Here is a 25,737-nt window from a genome sequence, read left to right on the forward strand (position 1 = left end):
CTCTGTTGAATCAGGTATAACTTGAAAGCTTTTAACCATTTACAACTAACAGAAGAAGACTGATCAATCTCGCTCGTAACTCAAGACCGGAAAACAAAATTGTTGGTTGCATGGGAGGGGAGTGTTTCTTCCAGACGTTTTTAGGGGGCACGGCCCCTTGGAGCTCTGAGAGTGTCCCCTGGAGGAGACCAAAATAATATAGCCTACCTAATATAATAATAAATAAAATAATAGAACGTGAAAATAATATGTGCCCCTCCAAATATTAAGTGTACCCCCCGGACCATTTTTTCTGAAACAAACCCTGATGGGGGCTAGCAAATTACTGTTGGGCTTATAGGTTACCACTCTGTTCGTATCTTACTTTGTGATTTTGATCACAGTAAGGTAGGCAAATAAGGTACGAAACTATTTTTTTTAAATTTTATTTATGTAATTTGCTAAGTGATGACAATAATGATCGAATTGTTGCTTTTAACCAATTCGTCCCTCTCGAGACAAAGGGGCGTATCTCATTTTCTTAACTTTTCCAGGAGACAAGTTTAAACCTTTTCTTATTGTTTATTCTATCATCTTCTTTTAAAATTTAATTTATTCTCGTAAGTTATACATCTGAACGAAGGATATCGAACAGATTTTAAAAGAAGACGATATAATAAATAATGAGAAAAGGTTTAAACATGTCTCCTGGAAAAGTTAAGAAAATGAGATACGCCCCTTTGTCTCGAGAGGGACGAATTAAAGAAAACCAGTTCAAAATTATTAGTTCACCCGTACATTTTAAATAGCAACCGTACACCCCTATTTGAGTTGTTAAACCCGTACAGTTGGCAGCTTTGGAATGGTTTAGACATTGAAATCCTAGATCATGCAATGGCGCTTGTGTTTGCAATGCTTGATGGACAGGTAGGCCTACATTCTCCTGAAAGAACATAATTCCTTTCTTTTCATTTTCCACTGCGTTTCACTTTAGATTTTCCTTTCAGTTTTGTGAGTTAAGTAGAGATTCTTCATTAAATGTCAGACTCTTGAGCAGGTAGTCAATGAGTATTACTCCATCCTTATCCCAGAAGAATGTTGCAAATACTTTCTCATAGTCTCGGACTGACTGGGTGGCATAGGGCCCCGGCAGGGGCCTCAGTTGGAGGACTCCATCTTCTTTTCCTATGTAACATGTAGGAGCCTCACAAAGTATACTAAGTTTCAAGTTCTTCTTCTTCTTCTTCTTCTTCTTCTTCTTCTTCTTCTTATTATTATTATTATTATTTATTTATTTATTTATTTATTTGTTTATTTATTCTGCGTATTGAAATGACACTATTTCCAATGGGGTTTAATATAAAATGCTAACTGAAACATTATCAATATAACCTGAAATTAGTCAATACTCACAGATCGAGTGTTATGAATAGTTATAACACAAATATGAAGTAGTTGCTTCACGAATGTTGTTTCAGTGGACGTACAAAAGCCTTTAATTATATCTTGAAATATTTTAAGATTTTATCTTACATTTCCTAATGTATATATATATATACCGGGTGCGGCACGTAAAACCGGCCCGTCGTAATATTCTGGTATATTGTGTTTTTGTCAACACTTAAATAATCTACCTTCCTACCAAGAGATGGCGTGTCGAGGTCAAGTCGACTTACGTGACCTGCAGCAGTCACGTGCAGCCGCAGCCAGTGAAACTTGTCGAAACCAGTTGAGAAAAAGGCCTCGTTGTGTTAAGCCGGGTGAGTGTCAGTGTGTGATAATGCCGTATTCGATACCCGAGCGTGTTGCCATTGTTGAAGGGTTCATTCTCACTGGATCTTTTGTGAAAACAAAGAATTTGTTTCGGGAGAAATTTCCAGGACGTTCTGTGCCAGCAAAAAGCACCATTCAGGAATTGATTGAAAAATGGCGGCGTACAGGATCGGTTCAAAATGCTTCCAGGAACAGACGACCATCTGTCTGCACACCTGAATTAAAGATGCAGGTGGAGGAGATAATGACAAGAAGTCCTCGAAAGTCAACCAGGAGATTGAGTCAACAGGTTCATGCGAGTGAGAGAAGTTGCAGACGTGTTTTAAGGGGACTGAAGTTAAAACCGTACCGGATAAATGTTGTGCAAGAACTGAAGGAGCCTGACCTGCAGAAGAGGGTGCATTTCTGTTCATGGCTGTTGAGCAATGTTGCCAGTGGTTTCTTGGATCCACTAATGCTCATCATGAGTGACGAGACGTGGTTCCACCTGTCTGAGTACGTAAATTCCCAAAACAACCGGTATTGGTCGATAGAAAATCCACTGGCAATCCACCAGGTACCCTTGCATGATGAGAAGATTGGTGTTTGGTTTGCCATTTCCGCCACACGCGTTATTGGGCCCATATTCTTTGAGACGACAGTGAACAGTGATGTGTATATGGGAATCCTGGAGGAGTTTTATACACACTTGACCGAAGAGGAGCGTCAGTTATGTTACTTTCAGCAGGACGGTGCAACATGCCACACATCAGCTGCATCATTGTCCCTTGTGCATGAGATGTTTACACTAGAGAGGACAATCAGCAAAGGCTTGTGGCCTCCTCGGTCACCAGACTTGTCCACGTGTGACTTTTACTTATGGGGACTGTTAAAGGGAAGAGTATACGAAACAAATCCACACGCAATTGAAGAACTCAAGACCAGGATCCTGGATGTCACCAATAGCATTACAACACAAGAACTGACAAGGGTATATATGAATCTCCTCAATCGTGCTCATATATATATATATATATATATATATATATATATATATATATATATTTAGATAGATAGATAGATAGATATAAGGTTACGACACCAACAGATAAAACTTTGTACATGTTTCCGAATTGTAAAGTTCTTTCGGTAATTCAGCCTTATCGAGATTTAAGTTTGTAGCAAGTGCTGCAAATCCGCTCTCTGGAAGCCGTTCTTTTATTTCGTTGAAACATTTAAGATCTAGCAACCACAAATCCTGAAGTAATTCAGAAGATTCAAACCTTTCTTCCACACTGTTTACTGCTATAGGGGTGGCTTTTCTTCATGAAGCTATCAGCTTCATTTACGAGTGGTAATGGGGCCCCAGGGTGGTGACCTGTTCTGTTTCTTTATAGTGTTGCAATAATTTGTCAAACGACTAACAGAGGGCCCCAGCAGGACTTTATAGAAATTAGTCTTAATTCGGCATTCATGAAGCCCCAATACACATTTAGATAATATGAGGCTGGGGGCCCCATTCTTCATATTGTTAAAATATATCCTTACTAGGCTACAAACAAAGGGTATCAAAAAGGACTTTATAATACTGTTAGTTTCATTCCAACAATGGGACTCCCAAGACTATATTCAATGCTGGGGACCACCGAACTCTGGGAATGGAAAAAACTACAACGAGTAACTATTTTCCAACACAGCAAACATGTTTTTTTCTTAATTTCCATGTTATTCAATATTCATTATTATTTGTATATAATCAATATTCCTTTTCATTTGTCTAAAACACCTATTTATCAAAAGTGTCGCCGGCGGATGAATGAATAAGCTCCTCGCCTTCTGATCAAGGGTCCCGGCTTCGATTCAAAATTAAGAAACAAGTGGTTCAGATCCCACGTTAAATTGTAGGTTCACGTCTCATATAGCCTCGCTGTTGATGGGGAAGTAAAACTAGCAAAATAGGCCTAAAGCAAAACCCATTTATCAAGTGTAGCCTCACTTTTAACATTTTACTTTCATGTTACCTATGTAAGTAAATGTGTACGAAGTATTTAGTGCAAAATATATCCAGAAGTGTAAATTTGAATGTTAATATTCCCTTAATTGCTGACGTAGTACATTGCGGTGATATCTACGAATAATTTACTCGCATCAAATGTAGCTTCCGCAAAGAATAAAAAGTTGTGAATATATATATATATATATATATATATATATATATATATATATATATATATATATATATATATGTGTGTGTGTGTGTGTGTGTGTGTGTGTGTTAACTTTACTTTAAGTAGTTAAATTGATATTCTTCAATTTTCGTATAGTGTGTGTGAATTTTATTAGGCAGTATTGCAAACTCCACGTGATTTTTATACCTCCTGAAAGGCTTGAGGTATCAAATTCCTGTAAACGGCATGATGATTGTTAGATATTCTAAATGCTTTGTATGTAATTATATGTGACACTTATATTGGGACTTTTTCGTAATTTGTCACCATAGTGGTTCTCTACTTGTACTTTCCCCGTCTCTTTTACTTTCATTGTTACTGTTGTATTAATAGGAGCACGTGAATTTCGGATGTCTTTGTTACTACATCGTTCTTCGTTTGTAACGCTAGCAGGAAAGTGTTTTTTTCTTTCATAGCCTTTCTTTTTACATGCAGTTTCAGAATATGTAATAAACAGACGTAGCACAGTTTCCAAAATAAAACTCTACAGTGAATATAGGCTTGGGAACACTAATCATCCTTGTTGTTACATTATGCACGATAAGCTCCTCCCCCCCTTTCCACATTTCCTTGATAAAAGGTTTGACTTTTCTTTCTTTATTATTCTTGAGATATCTCAATCTACAGATTAATTTGAGTCAGCCTATATAAAAACATACGAGTCCACTGCCAGTGCCGGATTTACGTATCAGCTTAACAAGCTATAGCTTAGGGCCCACTTTCTTGACGGCCCTAAAATTTAAAGAAAAAGTGGATGTACATTTCCAAATTATAGAATCAAGAAAGTTATAAAACTTACATTCATCAACAGTTATTTTGTGCTGTGTAGGCATCTATGATGTAAGTAATGAGGCCCCTTCTGCTAACCTGCTCCCAAAAATATCACTAGTTTGCTCATTTCTGCATATAGGGTGCCCACTCGTTGAATGGCTACATGTAACATGTAGCTCCACACCGCAGTGCAGACAATTTATTATTGACAAAGGATAGCTGGCCATATAAAGGTCCCCATTACTTTCAATAGCTTAGGGCCTCATCAAATCTAAATCCGGCTCTGGAAGGGCTTCTTGTTTATGGAGTGAACTCAACTATCCTCCATTTACTCTACTATTAATCTTTCTTCTCTATTTAATAATTGAATGCAGAGTTGTAGGTATTGAGCTAAAATATTCCATTTTGTTTCATTTCTAGGTCACAATCAAACAAGAATCAGCAGTCGACTTTGGAAATGTTCATCCCACCATCTCAGAGAATGAAAGAAAAGATTAAGCACGCCATAGCGTACTGGCTGGCAGTGGACATGGAGCCGTATGCAGCAGTGGAGAAACGTGGTTTTAAACATTTGATGTCTGTTTTGGCACCTAGCTTTGAAGTACCAGGAAGAAAATATTTTGCTGAAACAAAAATTCCTGCATTATATGCTTATACAAAGGACGCAATGAAGCAAGCATTAACTGACGCCCAATACGTAAGTCTAACAACAGATTGCTGGACTTCACCAGCTCAACAGCCTTTCCTAGCTTTGACTGTACATTATGTAAATGACCAGTGGCATCTGCAAAATTTTTGTTTACAGTGCAGTTGTCTCGATACGGAACACACGGCTAACAATTTGCAAACAGCGTTGGAATTATTCCTTACTGAATGGGGCATAAGGAGTGAAATGGTAGCAGCTATTACGACGGACAATGCTGCGAATATTTTGAAAGCTGTGGAACAGATGAAGTTGCCACATATAAATTGCTTTGGACATTCTATCAATATTGGCGCTTCAAAGGCTTTAGAACTTACGCCTGTTAAACATCTCTTTAGTACTCTAAATAAAATCAGAACAGTCACCCACTATAACATGAAACTTAGACGAGAAATTCGTAAAGAGCAGGACAATCAGGGAGTGAGTAAACGCCTACTACCTTCGACTACACCAACACGGTGGTGGTCTTGTTTGCCACAACTAGAGGCATTCAACGAGCAGAAGGATGTGCTGTCTCATGTCCTAGCTCAGAGGCACGCAAATCTAATTTTAGACTTGAGATATGTCAAATTGGCTGAAAGCTTAACAGAAGCTTTCAAGCCATTGCAAGAAATGAGTGAGGCAATGTCTTCCGAAAAGCACGTCACAGCCTCAGGTATATGGCCTTTGTTGTGTCAACTGAAGGAAGACATGCAGTTCATCGAAGAAGACGAAAACAGCGAAGGAAACAAAAGTACAGAAGAAAACCAAGACTCTGAAGAAATTCAAGGTACCGAAGAAAAAAATGCACCGAAGATATACAAACACAAACATTTGATATAAGTACAGAGGTTTTCTGCGAATATTATGAAAATGACTACCGTCTTTTAGATAGAGCAGTAGAAGACGTAATAAAGGAAGTACAGAAGCAAATCATGCGTCCACTTCAACAGAGGTATCTACGGGAGCCAACTAAGAGCTTGATTCAAAAGTGCTGCTGTCTCTCAATGATCTTAGATATTCTTCAAACTCAACTATTTTCTTTCTGCAGTAACCTACATCATGAACTTTCTTTTGTAAGATATTGAACAAGATTTCTTATCTTGATGCTGTAACAGAAAACAGTTCAAGTAAAAATTTGAAGTCAAAACTTTGAAAGGTTTGATAGAATTTTGCTACACAAACTCTGGTTTGAGAATCCTGTTCGTCCGTTTTATTCATCATGGATTTAAAGACTCCTAACAGTTCATCTTTAAAGACATACAGCACATCATTTACCCTACTTCTATAGTTCCATACCCTGTGTTTGAGACTGTTGGGATACTTTTGTTGACTAAATAATCCAGAGCATTTGTTCTTTTTGAAGACTTCGAGGAAGAAGAAGCAAGTCCCAACACAATTTAAAAAACAACTTATACCGTTTTCCAGTAACGTAACTTGAAGCTTCAGTGCCCCCGCAACCTTTAGTTTGCGCCCCTAGTTTCGATATATTTTGTGACCCTGGAGCTCGTGCGTCCCCCCTCCGCCACGAGGGTTGCGGGGGTGCTATTTATGCCTATGCTCTTTTGTATAATCAACGGACATTTCTAGAACTAAATTAAGTCTATGGGCATAAGAATGAAAATATAATTAACAAGAGGCTGCAGTTCCCTACCTCACCATGTTTGAGCAACAAATTTTCCGTATTGAAAATTAATTAGACAGTCAAACTGCGGCACGATGAAGACGATTGCACAATTCTTTTTCAACACATCAAGCTGCATCAAAGTGCAAATTCAACTAGTAGGCTAGCGGCTAGAGTTGGAAATTTGTTGCATCGAAAGTTTTCTATACTAAATTAAAAACAAAATATATTCAACTTAATTAGCATAAATCCTAAATAATAATAATTACTCGAATTGGAAGGAGCTCGGGCAACATCTCTGCTTCGCTCTAATTATCATTACAATTCCTCCTTGCTCTTGAAACAGTTCCCTCAAATTCAAAGATAACGTATTAACATATAAAAGTCGTGTAAAAATAATAGATTAACATATAAATAATGCACTGGAACATCAGTCTCACAGTAGCACGTGTGAAATGCTATTAGTATGAAAAACCTGCTACTTATATTTGTCCGAAATTGTATGCTGTTAAGACAATGAAATAACCTTATGAATACTGAAATTACAGCCAAGTTTCTATCCTTAGAAAGGGGAAGCAAACGAAACAGTATAGTAGAGTTACCGCCCGCTCGATCCTCTACAGCGAGAGGAGAGCGAATAGACTCCTAAGCGGACATGCGGTGAGTAGAATATACATGTTGATGATATTCTAGATTCTCCTTGTTTTCACAGGGAACGTTCCTATTTTTTCCTGTTCCACTCAGCCGAACGGTAACATAAGGGCTATTCCGAAAGTCCAAATACGAGCGCGCAGGATGCTTCTGGCTGGCACGCTAAAAGGTGCTTCTGGAGTGAACGAACGCTATCGGGGTTCGCGTTACCTCTGAAATCTGCGGTATCAACAACAATATACTCCTATTTGGTGTTGGCATGTTGCATTCGTTCACAATGTAAATGAAGCATAGGCCATCCAAGCTTTTTTTTTTTTTTAAAAAAAAAGACAGAAAAGAAAAAGGAAAATGTAAACATCTTCCCATGTCGATAATGAAATTTGAAGATATATGAAAACAACGAAAAACTGTAATATTTTTACCGTTACCGCCGGTAACAGCGGTAATACGCACTACACGTCCCTGGCAGGTGGCCAACTTAGAGAGGTGGCCAAGTTGACAGGTTTTACTGTACTGTATTATGAATATGGAATCTGTGTAAAAAATTGTCTGGGGCTAAAAGTTCTTATGTGGGAAAGTTAATTAAGAAAGGAAAGAGAAATAAAAGTCGAATAGTGGAAAGAATTTTGATGTAGAAGATATATACTAGAATTAGAAAGGATGAAGTGTCTCAGTCTGGGATAAATATCATATACAATTGTATTCAATAGTTCAGTAAATCGAATTTGCCCTTACCTGAAATCCGAGAGAACTCAAGGTATCCTTAAGTATTCAAAATTATAAATGTTAAATGATAATATATAACTTGTAAATATTCATGATGGCAAATGTTTTGAAAAAATATATCGTGGTGCTATATTGTAATACAAGGAAAAGAAAGATAAATATTTTTGAGTAAAGACTGACTCGTTTCTTATCTGTTGATATTTTATTATGAGAACCATATAGATATGATAACCGACCGAAGTAATTGGGAACTACTTTAATTTAATAGTACTAAATTATGTTCTAGTGTGAAGAGTCGCACAATGGAAATATTACAGTTATACTATTTTATGAGTACTAAAACTACCAGAAATTTAACAATTTGTATTACAGTTCGGTTTGGTTTCGGTTCAGTCTGAACGGTTCGGTTCGGTTTGGATGGAAACGGTTCGGTTCGGTTTGGATACGGTTCGGTTCGGTTTGGAAACGGTTCGCTTTGGTTTGGAAACAGTTCCGTTCGGTTTGGGAAACAGTTCGGTTCGGTTTGGGAACGGTTCGGTTCGGTTTGGAAACGGTTCGGTTCGGTTTCGATTAACCGTTCCAAACCGGTTTAAGTAACAAACCGAAACCGCGGTTTACGTTTCCAGGAACCGTCCATCCCTATTTGAAACGGTTCGGTTTGTAAAGTGTTCGGTTCGGTTTGTAGAATGGTTCGGTTCGGTTTAAGAACTGTTGGGCCCATTTTGAGGACTGTTTTGTTCTGTTTCAGTTCAATATTTGAAATCGACAGAAATGCAGTTTGCATTATTAGCAACCGTCCACTCAGACATTATAATAAGGGTGAATGTTACGTTTTTCAGTATAACTTTATTCAGATTAAAATTATTTCGATATTACTGAAACAATTTAGGGGTCGTACTTGTGTGGGTACTTTTACTGATGCTTTGGGAGTTTGGAATAAAACTCTTAATATCAGTTGAAAGACAACTTTATGGCATGGGCGGATTTAGGAGATACCGTGGTAGGGGTGGCAATTACATGAAAGGTGGATGCTATTCCAGGAGAAGCTACGTTTAGAATGAAACATTAAATTCGTCTTGAAATGACTAGGGAGGAGGGCATGATTTACACTTGTATGTGGAATATATTGCGGTTTTATTATTATCAGGTAACCAAGAAAATTTACGCTGTTTTTGAGAACAGTTACTTTTGTCGCGTTAGTGTAGTCAAATTGATTCTTATGACGCTACACAGTACGGCGCTAAATTCGTTGTACAAAAACAGAGGGGTGATTCCTGAGAGCAAAACAAACCAAAAAAAAAAAAAAATCCAGTACACATAGGACGAAAAGCTGCCGAAAGCTTACGTGTTATAGGCTGCCGAAAGCGTGGGAAAACAAACTTTAGAGTTAAATATTGCACAAACTACTGATTGTAGACGTGATGCGGCATGATATCGACCAAGAATTCTAACCTGCTCTATCCAAATTTGCAGTTTTCAGATTTGTACAATGGCGGCACAGGGAATTCCCTAATATTTTATGACGTAAATTGAGTGGACAACAACATGTAAAGGACATTTTACTGCCTGGAAATAATACTACGTGGCAGGTCAGTACTCATACACGAAAATAAAAGATGGCGGATGAAGTAAAAATTACTGTGTGGGGTTGCATACCTCCTCAAAAAGTACTAGTAAAGTCGTTGTATAAGAACTCACTGGAAACTTTACGTTTCTAGAATGTAAAAATACGTACGGCACAAGCCGATAGGTAACAGAAAATAAAGAAATTCCGATTGCTGATCTGCTCATATTAATGATATCGCAACGCTTTTGAGAACGCAACTACCTTTACAACTACAGTAATTGAACAAGAACTACTGACAAATAAAGAACGCGTAATAATAATAATAATAATAATAATAATAATAATAATAATAATAATAATAATAATAATAATAATAATAATAATAATAATAATAATAATAATAATACACATAACTGTTTTAGCACATTCATTTCGATCAGTACATCACACAAATGCGACTCCAGTACTTTTTTTCAATCAGTGTAACCTACCATCCGCCGTGACACACCATAAAACAGCGACTAGTGCTCTCAACGGGTCGGACCGATGACCGGACCCGTGATCCGATCCGATTGACCTGACCCGACAACCCGACCCGAGCTGACCCCATTGACCCGACCCGAGTAACCCGACCCGAGCTGACCCGACAACCCGACCCTTTTGGGAGCAATAGGTCACGACACTGGGTGAACGCCAAAATGCACTCCCATTGGGAATGAAACCCGGACCACGTGTACCGAAGTCTTACACGTTAACCACTAGCTAGATCAAGCGGGATGCATCTTAATGAATATTTGGCACATTTGAGGTTTGGTTATTTCTTTTTATAACTGATACCAGTGTCCGACGTGGGAAAAATTTAGTTTTTTCTTGCTTTAGTTCTATGTGACGAAATTTTTATTCAAAGTCAGTGTTCTCACCTGCTCGGACGGCAGGGGGGCCTTCTCGGAAGGCAGTGGCAAAAGGAGACAAAAGGAAATCGTTTAACTACAATGATAAGGGTTGAGGAAATGGGAGAACACCTGTGATTCTTTCCAACCCTTCAACTTTCATTCCAAAATAGGTTCTTATCCCAGACAACACGTACGTGTACGACACATGTGCCCTATCCATTCATAAGCCGTACATGTGCACATGCGCATTTGTGTGGATGATGAACACATACATAACCCGTGCATAAGCCGTACAAGTGAATTTGCGTGGATGAAGCACACATACATAACTCGTGTATGTGCACATGTGCATTTGCGTGGGTTACGCACACGTACATAACCAGTGACTAAGTCGTGCATGTGCACATGTGCATTTGTACGGATAAAGCACACATTTATATAACCCGTGCACATGTGCATTTGCGTGGATGAAGCACACGTACGTAACGCGTGCTTAAGCCGTTATGTGCACATGTGCATTTGCATGCATGAAGCACACATTTATATAACCCGTGCTCAAGCCGTTATGTACACATGTGCATTTGCATGGATGCAGCGCACTTACGTAACCCGTGCTTAAGCCGTTATGTGCACATGTGCATTTGCATGCATTTGCGTGGATGCAGCGCACGTACATAACCCATACTTGAGAAGTGCATGTACATATGTGCATTTGCGTAGATGAAGCACATTTAAATTACCGGTGCTTAAGCCATTGTGTGCACATGTGCATTTGCACGGCTACTGCACGTGTGTATGAGACGTCCATAATATCGTGCAAGTGTATACTTTTACTTTCATTATTTTACTCTCATTCTCATCAACAATATAAAGTAACCTCCATTTTTGTAGGTGTCGTTTTTCCTTCAGGCGGTGTTATAGAGACTTTTCGACGAATGACAGCTGAATGATTGTAAAAACTCCATAACGTCATCTGAGCTAGGATGCAAGTGAATCAGGTGGCAGCACTGTACCGTTGTTACTACTGTCAGACAGTTCATAGGTTTACAAAATTATTTTCGTGACCGATTACAGCAGAATATGTTGCGTTATTTGTTACTAGCCAAACATGTCAAAGATACTACTTAAAGCTTTGCTCGTTGCAAATAATAAACTCCAAAAGTAAAATTCTCAGTGACAATTATAAGTTACTTGGGAAATACTTTGAAGGTGATGTGGTTGGTGCTATAGATGGTGTTATTGCGTAAGGCACCAAATATATAAACTCCTTTTTCCGTTGAATCTCGATTATGCTTTTACATCACCTCTGCACTACGAGGAAATGACATGTGTCCTACATGTAAGTCATCTCTGTCTTACATGTAAATCACTGTGTCGTACATGTAAATCATCTGGGTACTGCGTGTAAATCACCTATGTGCTACGTGTAAATCACCTCGGTCCTACATGTAAATAATCTGGGTACTGCGTGTAAATCACCTATGTGCTACGTGTAAATCACCTCTGTCCTACATGTAAATCATCTGGGTACTGCGTGTAAATCACCTGTGTGTTACGTGTAAATCATCTCTGTTCTACATGTAAATCACCTGGTTACTGCGTGTAAATCACCTGTGTGCTACGTGTAAATCGAATATGTGCTACTTGTAAATCACCTGCGCAGTAGATGTAAATCACTTGTGCAGGACGTGTACGTATGCATTGCACATGTCCTGTGCACGTGAAGATGTTGAATAGGACTTGTGATGTATATGTGCATCACATGTACAGGCGTGCATTTATACAGATGATGCACATGTTGCATCCGTGCAATTGTACATGTACTATACAGGTACTGTACGTGCACTGTGCTGTCTGGGTATGATTCCGGGACCCGCGCCACTTTGATTTTTCTTTCTCGGTAATTAAATAGTAATTTACAGTATATATAGTTGCAAGTAAGAAGATACATAATATGACTTTGTAATTTAAAATTTAAAAATACAGTATGATAATTAATTATAAAGTACTAATTTTATTTCATCACTTCAGTTCAAGAAATGAAATTCAAACAATTCGCACCCTGGGTCTTGGTCATCAATACTGCGTCATATTCTGTCTTGCACAGTCAAGTCTTGATACTGCATTTCGTAGTCTTGGTGGTCTTTCGTGTTATACAAGAGCCAAGAATGCTCGCCTCATCGGTACAAATGAAGACCAAGTGTGGTTTTGATTATGGTCTTTCATACTATACGGAAAGCAAGAAAATATGCTCATCGCTACTTCGCGATCACGAAAACAAGGCCAAGAGCAAGATTACTATGCACTTCGTCTTGCATATCCAATCCTTATCTTATTTTTGTATCGATGTTCTTGGGCTTGGTGAAATAAAATTGAATATTCAGTTTAAGGTCCTTCGATTCTGCACCGAGGCTAAGGGATATGGTGACCATGAGAAATGAATGCAATGGTGGAATGAAGAAAGTGGGAGGAAACAGAAGAACCTCGAGAAAATCCACTACACGGCGTTTCTCCACCACAAAGCCCACTTAGCACAAGCTGGGATCGAACCATGAACACCATGCACCAAAAATGAATTCTCTACCACTGAGCTACCGCGGCCCTGCTTTGGCTTGGTCGTCCATATCCAATCTTTCTTTTGGCCTCGCTTAAACAACTTCTAGTTTTGTTCTAAATCCAGACTCCATATTGGCGGAGATATTAATATTACAGTCGATTGGTAAAATCAATCTTCCACATTTAAAAATTAAAGTACACACACGCACAAAAATAAGCATTTACCATAAAAACACTAGCTGCAAGTGTTCAAAATAGATTTATGGTTTCTATAAAATCAATTGAAAATTGCTATTTTTAATTAGGCAGCTAGTGAAAAACAGCAACTTTCGACTACAGCCGAGTTTCAGCTCAACCTAAACTCAGTTGACCAAAGTGAACTCACCCGACCCGACCAATAGTTTCCGTTTTGTCTTTTCTTATTCCCAGCATGACCTTTTTATTACATTATATGAAGAGCATGTAGGTCTAAATAGCTCATGTATTACATAGAATGTAGATTTAACTCTTCCAGCAAAGAAGGAACATGTGATCATAGTATACAACCCACAGAAGTGATAGCTGGCAATACAGTGGTCGTAATCTGTAACGACACAGGGGGTGAGGGGGCCCTCCCCGCTGGTCTAGAGGCTAGCACGTGCGCCTTTGGTGTATGGTGTCCCGGGATCGATTCCCGGCGTGAGAGCATTTATGATTTTTAACTGTCCTCGATGTTTCTGTGTAGGTGTCCCTTCGTTATAAGTTATTAGAAAAAGCAAGTAAAATTAGCAATAAGTAAGTTACTGAAACACGTTCGGTGAGTCAGTTAAAAAAAAGTGGACAAAGCACTTGCTTTTCATGCCGTCCATGCGAGTTCGAATCTATCTCGGCTTGATTTTTTTTTTATCCATTTGAGAGAATGTATTGTTTGTTTTCGCTACAGGTAGTCACTCCTTTCGTATTTTTCGCCGTCCTTCACAGTTAAAGTAACTGGCTATTCTTATTGTTTCTACGAATGATGGATCTCTCTGGTTTCTCGTCAAACATGCACACGTAATGAAAAGACACTGTTGATAATAATAATAATAATAATAATAATAATAATAATAATAATAATAATAATAATATGAAATATTACTAGCTTTTATATTATTATGTGGAAATAAGTAAGACTGGCCGGCGCCCCCCACCCTAATTTTTCCGATGCGCCTTATGGGTCCACGGTGTCCAACGTTGGTCCCAACCCACTATCACCTCCTGTTCTCTCGATATAAGTTATCGACATTTTGCCTAAAGAGGTCTCTGCCATCTCTCAATCAACGATATTATCATTGGAGGCTGCCATGTTGGACTACGTGAATGAAGAAGATAAACAATTTTATATCGAATTATAGTAGTGTAATTGAAGGATACGAGTAAAAATTGTTTTCTTTTAATGAGGAAGAAAATTTTGGTATAAAATGATAAAGAATTAGAATTTTATAAATTTACATTTAATAGTATATAGTTAATGAAATTCCGAGGGAGCCGAGAATACGCGTAGTATTGTGACGTAATGTGATGTAAGTTGACGACGAGGATACAAACTGGACGAAATCCCGTTACCTAACCATATAAATTAATTCCCAAATTGGAAACTGTTCGGTACATAACCTATCTAAACTATATATTAGAAGGAAACTTAGATTTGGAGAAATCAATTGGTAATCGGGGATATAGCCTTCTCGTTTACTAACTAAAGACCAAAAAAAAAAAAAAAAACATGAAAGTGGAGCCATTTTGATGATTGCGATTGGTTTAGCATATTTGTGAAATTAACATTAATCAAACATATTGAGCTTGGAACGAATCATTCATCCAAAGTATTCGTCAGTGATTTACTCAATAATGAAAGCGATGTGTGAGTAGATTTTCAACAGTTCCGTCACATAGGACCAGGTAAGCTATAAAACGGGGTGTATTCTAAATTGTTCGTGATGCATGCATTAGGCCTATAAATGATACTCTATGAGTGCCGTGGGCATGCTTTAGTAGGTCGTTTATCATATAACTTCCGAAAACACATTCAAGCCACAGATGAATCCTTTATGATAGATTAGTTGCCAATTGAGTACTGATAATATCAATATACACTGAATATTCAAATTTCTTATTCGGTTGAACACAGTGTCATTCAGCTATAATAGCCATTGTATAATAATGTGATAATTTGAGCATTTAAAACATATCATCGGTCGTTCACATATCTCATTTGCTACCTTATAATGCTGACTAGTCTGGAACATTCCTATGCTGAGCGTTTATCAACCTGTGTAAATCCTATGATTAATCTTGTTCGATAATTAATTTATATGATAGAAATGTTATTAATATTGAAAAATATATACTTCAATGATGCACCTGTTTCTATTGGCAGTGAGAGTTATTTGTGTATTTAATTAGGCTAGGTTAGTTAGGTTAGGTAGATTAGGTTAGATTAGCTAGGATAGGTTAGGTTTTGTATTTACTGATGTCATGTACATGTTACATTGTATTTAATGAATATATTTTCAATAATGATGAAAATGAGTAACAAGAGGCTTAGTTCCAGTAAGTGCTAATAATTGTTAAATGTTGAGAAATAAAACTGGATATTTGAGATGAGTTTGAAAGCAATATGGCTTGCGTGGGATATAATAGAATAATTTATGGTGATAAGAATTTTTTATCCTATTTCTAATTGTGTGATTGGGAATGATTGCCAAAGCTACATTACGTGTGTGTAATTGAAAGTGCATCAAGAGTAAGAATAAAACTAATAATAGTAAAGAAAAAACTCAGCATAGAGTACAGCATAGATTACAATATTTTTTTTTCTTACAATCCAGACTAGCTGCTTAAGATTGCTCAATCTCACTACTCTGTTGAACTTCGAAAGAAATGAATAAGCATTTGTTCAATTCAAATTAATTTTATTAAACTGATATATTCATGCAATCTATTAATACAAAAATTTTCATATAATAACTTACATAATAGATCAGTGTCCAAAGTAGTAAATGGAACCGTGCCAATGGCTATTATAATGTTCCAGCGTTTTATTGATACAGCCGCAACTCCATAGAATTCTACTTGTGTTATTTAACTGTTGCTGTTAAAACAAAAGGATGCAATAAAAATTTAGTGGATTGGAAATTACTTATTTATTTTTATGATCAGCAATAAATGGATTAGTATTTAGATGTTATATAAATGATACAAAGCCAAACATATTTTTTCCCTTAAAAATCTAAAAACCTCTTGCTTGGAATGACACCACCACAAGAATCTGGAACATTCATAACCTGATAGAAATATCAATTCCGTTGCGCTTACTAAATTATTTTCCTCTATTGATAATCCGTTGAACATCAATACTAATTTGTTCCCAAATTAACTCATTATTATATATACAGGGTATATTAATTATTTTTAACAAAACTACTTCTCATCCTGGTGATAGTGAATTCAATATTGTCGCTTATACAGTGTCGCATGTGGTGCCTACCTCTGTTCACTTTCCTTTACCAGGCACGTTTTGTTCTGCTCGTGAAGTGACTCATATACCACCCTCTCAAGCTCCGCGCATTTTTCGTCGCACTCGACCTCACTATCAACATGTGCTGGACGAAATGGAACATTCAGGTACTATTGAGCGTTCTTCTAATATTAACTTTTTCCATATATTTTGTAACCCAAAAGCAGATTCAGTTCGCGTGATATATGACTGTTCAGAACGGACTGCTTTATATAAACACGTCTCTCATGTGACTCTGCCCACAGTTCATGATATTAGTAGATTGGCTACTCCTGATTCTTACTTAGTCAAGTTAGACTTATCACAAAGATTTTACTGTGTCTCTAAGTTTGCATACTAGAACTTTCTTTGGAAATAAATGTCCTCAAAACACATATCTTTTCACTCCCCATGGGCTGGGCTCTTAGCTCTTTAATAATGCAGCGTTTTGTTTTGAACGAGTTACAAACCCACATTGGACATCTAGTGAAATATTTAGTATATTACGACGATATTCCTCTCATCGGGGACCCAGATAAATTACAGCAAGCGTTATCCATCTTATTTCACACTTGGTCTATCGAATTAGAGAAGTCAGTGCTATACCCTACCAAGCGTCTTTTGTACCTAGGTATTTGGGTGGACTTGGAAGATAATACTTTACCCATTGACGATACCTTAATATTGTACGTTCTTGTCCTTTAGCATTAATGTTTCGCTCTAAATGAGTCCGCCACGTTTTGGCAGCTTATGTCGTCTGGTGTGCTCCAGTTACCAACTTAACTTACCCCATAGCCTTTGCTATCTTAGATCGTAAATTCATCCACTTGATTTGTGCTGTTCTTACTCTTGTTCAATCGCAACACCAACCAATTTGGGACTCGCCGTCATTCCCACTTTTCTTGTCATGTTGACGGGACACCCACCTCGCTTGCGGTTGACGATTCTTCTGGAGAAATAGTCTTTCAATGGACAAATGTTCAACCGTTACCAATTTTTGTCACGGAGTTTTTGGCTGCAGCCTTTGCTGCTTTATTGTATTTTCCTAATGTTCACATATTTTCTGATAATATGGCAGTAGTGTACTGTTTCCAACGGAAAGTGTAGAATGTATTCCTTATTGCCAATAGCTCATTTTGTATATGTTCTGAATAATTATCAAATCTCATTTGTATGTGCTAATAAAATAAAGGAGGTGGGGTATCACGCGCGCTCCACCCGGTCCGAATTCTACTCTCGACTTGCTCGAACTGAAGCGCGTCCGCCTGGCTCCCAGGTTTTTTATACCTGATTGCCAGGTGGACCGCTCTGATTGGTCGAGAGTAGTCGTAGGATCGAGCCGACGGCGCGTGGCACCCCATCTGCTTTATTTTCACCTCACCACACCACACACGTCACACTACTGGAACCAGTGTCAGCTACTCGAAGTTGAAAATTGATTATTGACATTGGAAGTCGTTACGTGGTTAAATGTATGCAGCCTATTCTTTGCAACCACTGTCCAGCTACGCGAAGTTGAAAATTGATTAATGAAATTAGAAGTCGTTATGTAGTTAAATGTATGCAGCCTATTCTTTGCAACTAATTCTCATCTGAGCCCATACATTACAAATAGAATAATTGTAATAGATTGATTGTCGACAACACGATTTGTCTCGACAGTCGAACACGAGTTCTTGAGGGGGAAGGTTAGGTAGGAGATATATGGTGCGAGGAAATGGAAGTAATTTTGTAATCGCGTTATTGTACGCAATTCTCATACTCACATTATTGTAATAACAATAATAGTTGATATATTGTTAGTGATTAGAAAATAAAATTCGTGCGATTTGTACCAGGGAATTACGTTGCATAGCAACGAATTTTATTTTTTGAATCGCATTATTGTATGCAATTCTGCCACTCGCATTATTGAAATAACAGGAAAAGTTAATACATTGTTACTGATTACAAAAAAAAAAAAAGTTGCTATGCAACGTAATTATTTGGTAACTGGCTTTCCTCAAATTCTGATACTCGCATTTTAAGAGTGACATTTTTGGATAACAATCTCCGATGTCTGGCGATTGCCGTAAAAACTAACAAGCGCACCCTTCTGATTTATATACTTAACATTCCTTATCCTGGTTTTTCTGTAATTTTGATAACTATCTGTAGTTAGATCTTCGCCTGAAGAAGCTACCCGTTTCCAGTACTTGGATGTAATTGCGATGACAAGCATACAGATCCATCGGCATATACAAACACTGTAGAATAACAACCAACAGAATGATGACATAGTATAATATATTCTAGTTTCTTTGTTTTTGACGCAAAATTACTCCCATTTCCTCGCACTAATTGTCTCCTACCTAACATCCCCCCTCAAGAACTCGTGTTCGACTGTCGAGACAAATCGTGTTGTCGACAATCAATCTATTACGATTATTCTATTTGTAATGTATGGGCTCAGATGAGAATTAGTTGTAAAGAATAGGCTGCATACATTTAACTACATAACGACTTCTAATCTCATTAATCAACTTTCAACTTCGCGTAGCTGGACACTGGTTGCAGTAGTGATGTCTCACAGAAAGAGCATGTAGCCGAATTTCTTAAGGCAATTGTGCAGTCAGACCAACACACCTTTTTTCGATTTTCTAAACACCTGTTAGACCCTGATAAATAAACTTTTCCCAATAAGCTTACCTTTAAGCAACACAACCCTGTCTCACAATCTTTAATTTTAAGTAAATAAATATTGTAACACATAATATTGCAGTCTTGGTTTAATATTACCTTACTATCCCCAAAAACTTGCCAATAAATTAAATATTTTTATTGTTTTTGAACTTCGTATCTTACAAATACTTGTCATTCATTTCACAGATATTAAAACTACACAGCAATCAAGTATGGGTTCCACTCTTATTAGATCTTTAACAGCATAAATAAAACAAAAAGTCCTCGCTACATGCTTTATCATAAGGTACCGGACTATTGTGCTTACTTTCCTATAACTAAAAATACATACGTGCTATCCTTGCATATTATGGTTCCCGGATTAATGGGAATTATTAATTTGGCGGGATGTATTTGTAACGAACTCTGGACAACAACAAACATGATAATTGTTACACAAAGTTTGCTTACATATTCAATGGCTCTCTCCAAATTTTTTCTTTAATTTGTAAAGTTTTTCTTCATAAACCAATTTAGTAAATTGTTAGATTCAAAATTAATGTGTCTATTAGGTAAACAAATATCTTGTACATAATCAACTACCTTTGTGTATTTACATACATAGGAACCTCGTTCATTTTCAAAAAGTCAACTAAAGGATTTAAAGCATTACAAGATTATATACAATTATTTCTGCAACTATAAAAGTGTTACTGACGGGATTTAATTCGTTTCACGCCGTTAATATTACTGAATGATTGGATTGTCACGCCGTACCGCACTTTCTTGCCTAATAATTCGATTATTATTGTAATCAAATTATTTCAATGTACATCGGAATATTCGTCTCAGGACCTTGTTTTCAAATTCTTTCAGTCTATGGTTTTCCCTCAGAGTAAACGGCTATGTGTGGCAACCATACAGAACAGCTGACATGGGAATCGTTTTATATATTTTAAGATTAAAATTCATCGACCGAATTCGCGACAAGAGAATTTGAACAAATAACACTACTTTCCTGCTTTTAATCGATATTTAATTTCTTCGTGAATATGATTTTCGTCTTTTAATACTGATGATATTTGAAAGTAGCAATTTTATTAAAAGTATTATTCGATATCTTAACGCATCCATAATATCCCGAACTACGATCCCGACTAAGTTCCGTATTTTCTTTTCTCTGTATTTACTTCTAATCCCATGTCCTTGCAAGTGTTCAATAAGATTTATGTGGCATTTCTTTCTGTTGTTTTCTTATCATCCCCTATGAAACTTACATGAGCATACGCTATATCCTGGTGAATACGATTCAACTCCAGGCCCTAGTTGCTATCTTTGGTTTTCCTTATAGCGTATTTCAGGACAAACTTTAATATTGGCGACAACCATTGTGATAATGCATAATAATAATAATAATACATAATAATAATAATAGTGAACAATAATACAAAACACACATGCAATTAAATATTTCAGCCTCAGTTCGTTTAATATTTAGAATACACCGAAAGTTACCACGATAATACCGATAAACAGCATACAGTTTATCCAATATTCGCGGGACCCGATGTTGAAGACCGTTGGAAGAGTCGAAATACGCTAAAATCCATTGGGCTGGCATCTCGGCTTTTCACAGGAATATCCCTATTGTAGTTATACAAACATGCACAACAAACCAAAACTCCTTCGCCATTTTGACTGTTTATAAATAATCGATTTTCGAGAGACTCTTGCAAGACTCGATAAAGTGACAACTTTTCCCAATACACCAACCTTTAGCCAACACAACTCCTCCGTCTAATTTTAATTTTTAGTATATAACTTTGACAACCGTTCGCCAATACAATAACCTGCAAGGATTTCATAGACTTTCCAAAGAGCGGAAAGGTTGTGTCATATCTAATTTCTATTAATTAGACGTCCATAAAACACATATAGCAAAAGGTAACAACTGACAAGGATTATTTAGGGATGCATAAGTTACACTTTCTGCCATCCAAGAAATAACAGTTATTTCTTTGTATGAAAGTTTCGTTTCTGTAAAGAGTATCAAGTATTTAGACTTTGTTGGTGATGGGGAAAGTATTTAGTTGGATCAAGCTAGGATTGCAGGAATCAAAAATATACCTCTCCTCGGAATAGGCGTGAAATGAATAAAACGTTTGTTCTTTATCGAATTTAAGTCACTAGTGGTCTGTACGGAATGATGGTTCACATTAGTGTACAATACATATGTCCTAAATGAAATCTCCGAAACAACCTTTTGTTTGGACTCATGCACATTAAAATTTTTTGGACAAATTAAAAGCGTGATTGATGGAGAGTAATTTTTTTCGGATAAATTAAAAGCGTGATTGATTGAGAGTGTATAGTTTTAAATACTCCAGACCTATCTAAGCAAATTATTGTGCACGTTGATGGATCAGGAAAAGCGATCGGACGCTGTTTAACAATTTGGTGAAATCACCCTGGTCGAGATCATATATATATATGTAAACAGCACTCGAGGTTCTTCGGGAGGCCATCGCACATCATGAGGTTGTCGGTCAAGCTCCACTATCACCAGTGCTAATGGATCCGGATGTTCCTAAGGAGTATCAGGAGGTTCGTCTAGAGGATTCTCTGGAGCACCTTCAGTTCTTAGGGGTGTGCAAAAATCCACCACTTCATTTATTGAGCTTGGCTGAAGTATTCTTCTTCTTCAAGGATGGTGTCGACGGGTTATACGTCGGAAATAGATGGGGAGGTATGTTAATGTTAAGACCAGGAATGGACGCGACGGTGGCGTTGGCGGCGGCAACTCTCCAGTTATACTGAAGTGCGAGGCTCAAAAGACGAATCCTTTTCGCACTCGGCATAACTATCAACATGTGTTGGATCAAATGGAACATTCAGGTATTATTGAACGTTCTTCTAATATTCTTAAATCTATATTAAAAGAACCGCAACCACAATCAATTTGGGACTCGCCGTATAATGTTCACATATTTTCTGATAATATGGCAGTAGTGTACTATTTCCGACGGAAAGTTTGTAAAGTGTACCGGGTAGAGCGCGCGTGGGACTTCGATTAATTTTCTCTTCGAGTCCGCCCCGTAGTGGTTTAGCCCACTTTCTGGGCTACGTTCTGGTCTATTCCATCGATTTGTCTGCCGCAACCGATCGAAGTGTTCCACTGTCAAGACTACGACTCGCCGCATGTAAAAAACTACGTTGACGCAATATCCTTTTAAACGCAAAATCAATGAGGGCGAACGTTTTGAAACTCCAGATCCAAATGTCGTTTTGGTGGAGTCCTTACGTGCACTCACACGTGACATTGAATATTTGTCTAACAATCAACAACAAAACGAGCAGCCTCCTCGAAGAAACTATGCAGCCTCCTTCGAAGTTGATGTCGCTATGGTATACCTCCGCTCTCGCCTCAACGACCCCACGGTCGCTCGCAGGGACGCTACAGAGCTACGCCACATCAGCATCTCATTCACCTTCATCGAGCAACTCAGTGAAGAAGACAAAGCCTTCCTCATCGAAAGGATTTGTCTTTTGTGCATCGCCCTTCAGTATAACTGGAAAGTTGCCGCCGCTAATGCGCCGTCGTCTCCATTCCTGGTCTTACCATTAACATGCCTCCCCAGCCATTTTGGACGTCTAACCCGTGGACGACGTCCATGAAGAAGAAGAATACGACTCCAGCGAAGACCGAGAATTGATGTGGTGGATTTTTGGATTCCCTTAACAATTGAAGGTGCTCCAGCGAATCCTCTAGAAAAACGTCCTGATGCTCCCTGAGAACTTCCGAATCCATTAGCACAGCTGATTGTGGACTCTGACCTACAACCTCATGATGTCCGATGGCCTCCCGAAGACCATCGAGTGCTGTTCTTATATATCGCCCAGGAAAGGAATGTCTATGCGGTTAACCAGCTCGCAATTCGGGAACCATGTTTCTACCTCCCTGACGATTGGGACTTCTGGCGAGAACTCATCGATCAATTTTGTGGACTTCCCCGGCTGGATACTCCTGACGCATCGGATGACGAACATGAAGATGCCCCAGACACACCTTCGGATGAAGAAAGTGTTAGTGACTGATAGTGTTTCTACTTATCCTGCTGATAGTGAATCCAATATTGCCGCTTATACAGTGATGCGCCAACTTTCTTCATTCTACGATTTCACTCATTTCTCATTATCACCGTCTTCTTTAGCCTAACCAGCATAACCGTAGGACGTTAAACTTAAAGATTTCATTCATTTCATTTACATCTTTGGATGAAAACAATGTTAGTGACAGTAATAGTGTTTCCACTTCTCTTCCTGGTGATAGTGAATGCAATATTAGCCCTACCGCTTACACAGTGTCGCGTGTTGTGCCTACCTCAGATTACCTTCCTTCACCAGGCACGTTTTGTTGTGCTTCTGAAGTGACTCATATACCACCCTCTCAAGCCCCACGCATTTTTCGTCGCACTCGACCTCACTATCTTCATGTGCGGACCAAATGGATGTAACCACTTATAGTGTTCTCTAATTATAAAATTTTACTGTGTCTATTAGTGTTTTTCAAGTGGTATTGTACAGCGGGGGACACTTCTAAATGGTACAGCCATATGGAGATTTACGGCTAAGGTGTACCATTTAGAAGTGTCCCCCGCTGTACAGCCGAGTAAAAACCAATGAACACCAGTACGAGTCCGCTATCGGACGCTTGAATATATTTCAAAATATTCCGTCTATAATATCTATGCAAGTTTGACGTGAGTGGGAGGTTTTAAAATATAAATAAATAAATAAAATGTTTGCCATACAAATCCAGTATGAATAGCTATGATTAGTTGGGTGCATATGAAATGCCTCGGATGAGGTCCAATTTTGCATTATACTCTTACTCTGATCATTGTTATCCCTACATATTGGGTGTCAGTAACTTCCTATACTAGTCATATAGTTCCTGCAGGGTGGCCAACTTGCTAGGAATTGAAGTGATTAGATTCACGTCAATCACGAACTAGACAATACTGGTTATAATCTCAAACATGTATAGAGTATAGATATTCTATCGAGTGAATGCGCGCGCACCTGAATGTGTTTCTCCTCATCCTATCTCTCTCTTACTCTATACATCCTCTCGACACATAACCGAAGAAATTGGTCCGGACCTAAGCTTTTATAATCCACTTAATATTTATTGCACGGTACAGAATAACCAGTAATCTCCCGCCATATTATATTTTTTTGCGTTATTCCGCATTCCTGTAAGTTTATGTCGGAGGGCGTCTCTCATTAGGAGTAATATAATAATAATAATAATAATAATAATAATAATAATAATAATAATAATAATAATAATAATAATAATAATAATAATAATAATAATAATAATAAAAGTACTATTATACTAGAACGGCTTGTAAACGGGACAGGAATCCCACGTCCGCTCTCTGAGCCAGTGTGACCCCCACAAAAATATTTGCGATACTTATTGCCTTACATAGTGTAAACAAATTTGATGAATCTACGAAAACGTTAGCATTCCGATTTGCAATCGGCCAATCTTATGACAATCATAACTGTAGGAAGTTCATAAAGTAAGGCTATGGTGTTCATAATAGATAAATGTGATACATATACTTTTTAGCACAGGTTTGCTCTCATCTATCTTAGGCGAGTCTTCAGCATCGTCCATCAGATGCTGAGTAGTAAGTAAGTAAGCAATCCATAAGCAACGTTTACGTAACCAATTACTGTAACAGATCGGCGAGCTTCCGATCTGTAATTATGTTTCCATTCCTCTCTGTATGCCTGCGACCTTGTAATCAACGGAAACACGATTATGCATCACTTGCCTCAGTCCTTAGACACCTGAGGTGGTTGCATCATTAATTTGTAATTACTTTCGGTAATTTTCCGTGTCTTAATTGTACTACTGTACTCACAACCTTCCTTACATTCGTTTTGTGATCTCGCCAGATGTAGTGCAGTAGAAACGTGTCTAGCGAACAGAATCATTGCAGATTATACATTAATATTCAGAACTGTATTCCCATGAACGAATTATTTTTACCTATTGTGAAGCGAGAATCAGCTCTGGTATGAGTTAATGGATAAATAAATAAATGAATAAATCACC

This window comes from Thermobia domestica, chromosome 13 (assembly GCF_964235325.1).
Source record: "Thermobia domestica chromosome 13, izTheDome1.hap1.1, whole genome shotgun sequence".
NCBI lineage: Eukaryota > Metazoa > Arthropoda > Insecta > Zygentoma > Lepismatidae > Thermobia > Thermobia domestica.